This window comes from Echinops telfairi, unplaced genomic scaffold, assembly GCF_000313985.2.
Source record: "Echinops telfairi isolate 266 unplaced genomic scaffold, ASM31398v2 ScPeMD7_7459;HRSCAF=8497, whole genome shotgun sequence".
NCBI classification, from domain to species: domain Eukaryota; kingdom Metazoa; phylum Chordata; class Mammalia; order Afrosoricida; family Tenrecidae; genus Echinops; species Echinops telfairi.
Window position 1 is genome coordinate 7,137,535 of NW_022111359.1, and position 6,336 is coordinate 7,143,870.

The 6,336-nt window shown below is 51.7% G+C and overlaps 1 protein-coding gene across 1 annotated transcript in view; it reads right to left on the reverse strand.

Annotated features, from left to right (window-relative positions):
• Positions 1–1,376, reverse strand: part of SH2D3A (SH2 domain containing 3A) — a 16,893-nt gene extending 15,517 nt beyond the window's left edge. Inside the window, exon 1 of the mRNA XM_004714330.2 lies at positions 1,316–1,376. The gene's annotated coding sequence lies outside the window, so the exon portion shown is untranslated. The remainder of the gene's footprint in view (positions 1–1,315) is intronic.
• Positions 1,377–6,336: the final 4,960 nt, after the last annotated feature.

Sequence of the window (6,336 nt, forward strand, 5' to 3'; positions counted from 1 at the left end):
GACCACCAGGCCTTTCCTCTGCGCCGCATCTGGGTGAACTGGAACCTTCGAGCTTTGGTCCAGAGCCGAGCTCTACACCACTTGCCCAGGGAGCGACTTCGTGGGGGAAGCGAAGGAGGGGAGCTTTCCCATGCTCCTGTTGTGCGAGAGCACCTGTCCACCCAGGGGCAGGCGGATGGTCAGCTACCCGAAGACAAGAAGGCCACAGACAGACGTGGGGTCTCTCATTCGACACCGAGCAAACCATGATCAGACGAGTTCTTCCGGTGTGCCAAGAAGGAGCCAACGACCCTGCCCTCCCTGAGACGCGCCTTGTGCTGGGACATCAAACCAGAACACGTGGAGTGCAGAGGATAATCTCTGAGAGTGCTAAAACAGCGGAATGTGATAGAACAGAGGTCCCCAGGGTGACACTGCTAGGAACCTAAATGTCGGAGGGTCACACCCATGGGGGGGGGCGGCCCACGGTAGAAAGGGCTGGCAACCTTCTATACAATGATAGCCAAAGGCACGCACCCTGTGGGGACTGCTGCATTCTGTAACACACACACAGGATCGCCAAGAGTCGGCATCAAATCACTGGGCAACAGGTTTGCATTTTCTTGTAAGGAGGGAGGGAACTGCCCCCTTCCCCCCCAAACCCCCAAACACGCACTGCCATTGAGCCCATTCCAAGTCTCACTACTCGCGTAAAGAGGTTCTGTCTCAGAAAATCACAGGAGGGTTCCTCTGAGGGAGGAAACAGGCTATAACACATAGAATGTTCAGGAAGGCCAAGGCTTAGAGGGGACAGTGGAGAGAGGAAGCCTGAGCCAGAAAAGGAGGTAGTTCTGTTAGAAAAAAAAAAGGGAGGGTTGCCGAGAGCTGCAGCCAGGTGGAGGGCCCAACAAGTCCCTGGTGAGCTGGCTCTTGAGCTTGTAACTCCTGGGGGAGGAGGGCAGTGTCCTGGCAGGGAGGGGAACCAGGTGCAGAAGAAGGGGATAGTAAGGTCAGAAGGGAGGGGCAGCAGGGGTGAGGCCTTCCAAGACGCGAGCTTCCTGGAAAGGCATCAAGAGAGGGAAGAGACCCGGAAAAATAAGTACAACGGAGAGGGGGGCGAGGGGGCGGGGTTTTGGTTATTGCGCATTAGGACACGTGTGGAGAGGGGCGCGCCCCAGGACGCCCGGGGACACGAACACGCGTGCAGCCCAGGAACCCACTTCCGCACTTGGCGACACCTTCACCATCCAAAGACACGTGTGGACAGACACGCACCTCTGAGCGAGTGGCCCCACTTGGAGAGAGCCGGCTCCCCTCCCTGGAAGCCCTTGCTCACCTGGGCTGGACCCGCGGGGCTCCCACGAGGACGGGGCCTGAGGCTCCGTGACTCCCAGCCCCTCCCTCGCCGCCCTGACGGATCTCAGCTTCCCGGGAACGACCGCACCTGGCGGGACGCGAGCCAGCTCATGGGTCCCGCCCTCACAGGCCCCGCCCCTACAGGCCCCGCCCCCTAGCCGCGCGGGCTCGTACCCCGCCTCTTGTTTCAGCCCCGCCCCCGGAGGGCGTGTCTTGGCCGCCGACCACGACCCGTTTGGCCCCGCCCCGTCGGAGAGTTCAACCTTGGCCCTTCCTTCTAGTGGGCCACGCCCACTTAGCACTCAGCCCGCTCTCCTCGGCCCCGCCCACTCATTACACTGCGCTCTTCCCAAAGCTGCCCCCTCCACGCCCGTGATCTTCATAGTGACCCTGGGGGCAGAGGAGCCCTGCTCTATAGGGTTTCTGGATGCCATCTTTATGGAAGCAGACGGCCACCTCTGTCTTCCACCAGCTGGTGGATTTGAACCGCCGGATTTTCTGGAGCTTAACCCATGGCGCCACCAGTGTCCCCTCTCCCAAGTCCAGGGAATCCTGTTCCTTTGAGGCCAGGCGCAGGGGGTGGACTTCCTGCAGGCCGCCCACCTGGGTTTCCTGGAAGCGAGCCCCAGTAGCCAGTAGGATTGTGTGGACAGAAACGCGGAGAAAAACACGCCAGCCCTTTCCTCTGTTGTTGCTATCAGGCGACATCGAATCGGTTCAGACCCACAGCGACCCTCTGCAGACCACAACGTGAAACACTGCCCGGTCCGCGCCACTCTCACCATTGTTCCTAGGCCCGAGCCCTTTGTAGGAGCCACTGTGTCCTTCCATCTCGTGGAGGGCATCCTTTTTTTCCCCGCTGCCCCTCCACTTTACCAAGCACGATGTCCTTCTCCAGGGACCGGTCCCTCCTGACAACGTGTCAAAGTCTGTCAGGAGAAGTCTCGGTCAGGGAGGGACTCAGAGAGGAAGGCTTGAAGGGGCAGCATTCAAGTGGTCTCCCAGGTGGGAGGGAGGCTTCTACCTGGAGACAGGCATGAGGAAGGTGGGTGAGAGGATTCTGAGGCCTGGTTTATTGAGGGTTAGCACCGACGACGATGTCCATCTCGACAGCAGTGGCAGCCACCCCGAACATTTATGGGGCCCTTACTTTCTACCAGGCACGGGTTTCTCGCTTGGTCCGCCTCATCACAGCCACCCCGTGAAGGGCACTGGTTCTGCTGCGTCATCCCCATTTCCCAGCTGTAGAAACTGAGGCCTAGGTGTGCACACTGAGCGGTCCCCTCTGACTGCCTCACTATCAAGCCCCCACACCGTTGACTTGTTCTGCTTGGCGAAGGTCCCTGCCACCCATTTTACAGATCAGCACATGGAGGTGTCCAAGAGGCTTGAGCAGGACGTGCTGGTTCTGCGGGGGAAAGGTTCGGCAGTCTGAGCCTGCAACCCCCAGGAGGTGGTTCTGTTCATGTCCAGGAGGGTCGCTAGGCGCCAGGATACTCTGGGCAGCAGCCATTTTTATTTATTTATTTTCAGGGGCTTATGGCGGGAGCAGTGATGAGCAGAAAACCCCACTGCCATGGGATCAATCCGACTCATCACGATCCCGAGTAGGGTTTCCCAGACGAAATATGTATATATAATTAAAGAGCATTGTCTTCACGCTTGTACTCATTATTATGATCAGCTCCCTATTTCAGCCCTGCCCACCACTCCCTGCCATACCCTTAAGAAACTATTAATCTAGTTTCTGTCTCTCTAAATTTACTTGAGACTTAAATCTTAGTGGGAGCCGAGAGCCTCATTTTGGCAATAAAGAGTGGTTGGCAGGTTTGAACCGTTGACCTTATGGTCAGCAACCCAATGCCTAACTCAGAGCACCACCGATGCTCCTTCTAAGTAGAAAGGTGGGACTTATGCGGGGCCCAGGTCCCTTGCGAACACCAACAATCTGCCCTTGGGTGAGGCTTTTGAGTTCCATGAAGACGTACAATCTTCTTGGAAACCCACAGGGGCAGTTCTGCTCCGTCCTGCGGGGCTCTGCGAGTCAATGTAGACCGCTTGGATTTTCCTAACCTCAATAAAGGGTAGGCGTCCCAACGCTCAGTCTGTCAGCGTGTCACGCTGTGTGGCTGTGATGCTGGAAGCCATGTCACTGGGATTTCAGATGTCACCTAGAGTGAACCGGCTTCAGCGGAACTTCCAGACTAAGAGCAGACAATGAAGAAGGACTCCGCTCCCCACTTCGGACGCAGGAGCTGCTGAAAACCTTACGCTTAACTTGGAAACCTTGTAGAAAATTGCAATCAAGAAAGCCCCACGGGGTTCTCCGTGAGGCGGCAGTGGGGTTCGCTTTGGGTTTTAGAATGGTAAAGTTGGGGGCTTTCAGGTGGCACTTTCCCCCAGGTAACATGGAAGGTTCGTCTGCAGCCTTGGGAGGGACAGAACTTTTTGTAGCTGCCTGAGCAGGAGCATGTACAATGCTCTAGTGTCCTCTACTGGCTACAACAGGTAATAGCCCAAAGGAAGCCGTGGAATAACGACTCATTAAGAGGAGTGTGTTTATGTGGGGTCTCCTGGGGTGTTGGTTCCAGAGAGCAGAGCTGTTTTACATCCAGCAATCCAGACACATTCAGATTCCGTTTATCCATGGCCTTCGCCTCAATGGACCCAGCCTATCCCACTCCCTCCCTGTGCTTACAGTTTCCATCACTCCTTTCCTGACCCTCTGAGCTCGGTCCTTGGGGAAATGCTACTGTCTAGATCTTAAACAGCTCTCTAGTGCACCGTGGAGGGACGTGAGTTCAGATCCAGCCCTGAAGAGTTCAAGGACACAACACTGACGCAGCACAGATACGAGGTGCTTCAAAAAGGGTGGGGGACGTTCCATTCGCTCCAATTTCATGTTTCCCTTCAACTCTTTGAAGCCACCGCCCATGCGAAGGCACTAGGGGTTCATGGGTAAAAAACACAGTAAGCCCTGGACCCCCTTGCTGACTTCTGGAGACGCCGTGTGTTACTGGGTAGAACTACTCCACAAGGCTTTTTTGGTGTGTGTGTGTGTGTGTGTGTGTGTGTGTGTGTGTACTGTGATCTCCAGGCCTTTCTTCCACGGTGCTGGCTTCACGGTGGGTTTGAACCATCAATGTTTTAGGTGAAGTACTGTGATTTTTTTTCATAAGTAACACACATGACACGCCCACACATACAATGCACAGGAACACTGAAAGTAAGTAAAACACTTCTGGCATAGCATGCAGCGTTAATCTGGACTCTCTAGGGAAGTAAAACCATGGATGCCAGTACATGCATGTTTCTAGAAAGAGGTTGATATTGAAGAATGAGGCATTAATTAAGTCCACATGGAAGACACACACCAGCCTGTGCGATCTGAGGATTGTAGGTAATTGTGTTAGGCAGGGTTCTCTAGAGAGATAAAACCAAATTGCTGATAATTTAATATATTGATTTATAAAGATAATTAGATATATAACCCAAGAAATGAACTGATAAATTATAAAGCAGTACAAATGGCTCAGGGCAACTCACTCCGGTGAGAGAGAGTTGTGAGACCCTAGCAGTCCTTCCAGTCTAGTCTTCTGCCAGGTCTTCCTCTATATATAGAGAGAGCTAGGCTATCTCAGCACAGCAGCCAATCACAAGGCAGGTCACCAACTGTCAGCCAGGTCACCAACCTTCTGTCCCCAGCTCCAGAGATATCTTAAAGGGACCTCAACTTACAGTGACACAGTTCACAGGCTAGGCGTCCCACAGGTAGTGTAGCCTGTAAATTGAGGCACAGAACAAGCAAGGTAGCCGCACACTGGTCCAAATGATTAAAGAGTGAGAGACAAGAAAGGCGAGGCTCACTGAGCCATTTATCTCACCACCCTTCAGTTAATCCCACTTGTGTTTATCGACCAGGCTGGCACAATAAACTATCTCAGTAATATAATCCAATTCCAAAGGAGGGAATGGTATAAGAGCTTAAATTGTGAACACTGTTTGCAGTAGGCTGTGGATGACAGCGGAAGCCCCAAGTCCGTGGTGCAGGGTCCACACATAGATTAAACCTCTGATGAATTAATTCTCTGTGATCCTAGTCGAGGGATGCGAATAAGCTTGTTATCACACAGAGAGCATCGTAAAGTTGATTACTGTCGGTAGACATAGTTAGGTTAAAATGTAATATCTTACTTGATTTCTCTTTTCACCCATTAAAAGTTGTTTTAGTTACCAATAAAAAGGGAAGAAATACATGTGAATTAAACCTCCGATGAATTCCCTATGATCATCGACCAGGGATGTGTATACATTTGCTATCATGCCAAGCGCATTGGAAAATGGATTATGGTAGATGTAGTTAGGTCAAAATTTAACACCTTATCATTTGATCTTCCTTTTGACCTATTTTAAAGTTGTTCTAGTTTTTAATATTTTCTGCTTAGTTTTCGAATGAAGTTTCCCCCTATTTTATTTTGCTATTATTATTAGTTTTTTTTTCTTTGCTTTTGTACAATTTTTGGTATATGAAATCCAAGATGGGTGGATCTATGGACACAGTAACTGGATTAACATTTTTGGGGGCTATGGCATGGGAGGTTGGGGGAAATGGGGAGTTGATAACAATGATTACAAGAAGGAAGAAAATGTTCTGGGCTTGATGGTGGTGATGATTGTACAACTCTTCTAGATATGATTAAACTATTGTACTGTATGATACGTGGGTTAGGTGCCCATAAAACTGTTTTAAATAAAGTCAAGTAAAAATTGAAAATCAAAACCAAAAATCATCCCCCCCACCCCAACAAACAAACAAATAAAGAAGAAAGGCTCACACAGTTGTAGAAGTAGGTAAGTCTCATCTGGTTCAAGTCTGTGGGTCAGGTGTCGGCTGGAGGCTTCTGCTGGCTCCTGTAACTGCTGAGACTGATGAACAGGAAGCACAGAGAGCACACGACGGTGGATGCCGAGCTGAATGTATGCAGGGTCAGACGAATTAGT